Source organism: Priapulus caudatus, unplaced genomic scaffold (assembly GCF_000485595.1).
Source record: "Priapulus caudatus unplaced genomic scaffold, Priapulus_caudatus-5.0.1 Scaffold384, whole genome shotgun sequence".
NCBI lineage: Eukaryota > Metazoa > Priapulida > Priapulimorpha > Priapulimorphida > Priapulidae > Priapulus > Priapulus caudatus.
In genome coordinates, this window is record NW_014577445.1 from 200,084 (window position 1) to 200,906 (window position 823).

Consider the following 823-nt stretch of genomic DNA (forward strand, 5'->3'; position numbering starts at 1 on the left):
AGTACCTTTCACACTTAGTAAATGCCACACTAATGAATGCTATATTCCACACGTTTCATTACTGAATACAATTCAAAATATTAGATTAGTGAATGCAATATTCCACATGGCAGATTCCTAAATACAAGGCTTGTAATAAAGTAATGAAATTATAACCAGTGCCACAACGCCCCCTATCACGTGCAGCGCCCTCTATCTCTCGGATCCCCACCTGCAGCGCCCTCTATTTCGTGCAACGCCCTCTATCACGTGCAGCGCCCTCTATCTCTCGGACCCCCGCATGCAACGCCCTCTATCACGTGCAGCGCCCTCTATCTCTCGGACCCCCGCATGCAGCACCCTCTATGCGCGCCCACCTGCTGTGGAGGTAGACGGTGACTCGATCCTTGTCTACGAGTGCCAGCAGCCAGAAGTGTGGCAGCGCAGGCAGTCTCGCAGGCTGCTGCTGGTGGTCGTGGTGGTCGTGGTGGTGGTGCGGGGACGTGGGGTCGCCCCCCGTGCCGCCGCCCCCGCTGCCGCCGCTCCCGCTAGCGGTGTCGCCGTCGTCTGATCCGCTGCTCGGGTTCGTGTCGCCATCGTAGCCTGGCCGCAAAGAAATAAAAAAACAAGCGGACGTTGTTACGAGTTTGGCGATGGTTGACGGAGAATGATTGAGTGGGTTTACTGTTAAAGAGAAAGAGAGAGAGAGAGAGAGAGAGAGAACAAGAAAGAGTGAGAGAAAGAGAGAAAGAGAGAGAGAGAGCGAGAAAGAAAGAAAAAGTGAGAAAGAGAGAAAAAGCGAGAAAGATTGAGAGAGAGAGAGAGTGAGAGAGAGAGAGAGAAC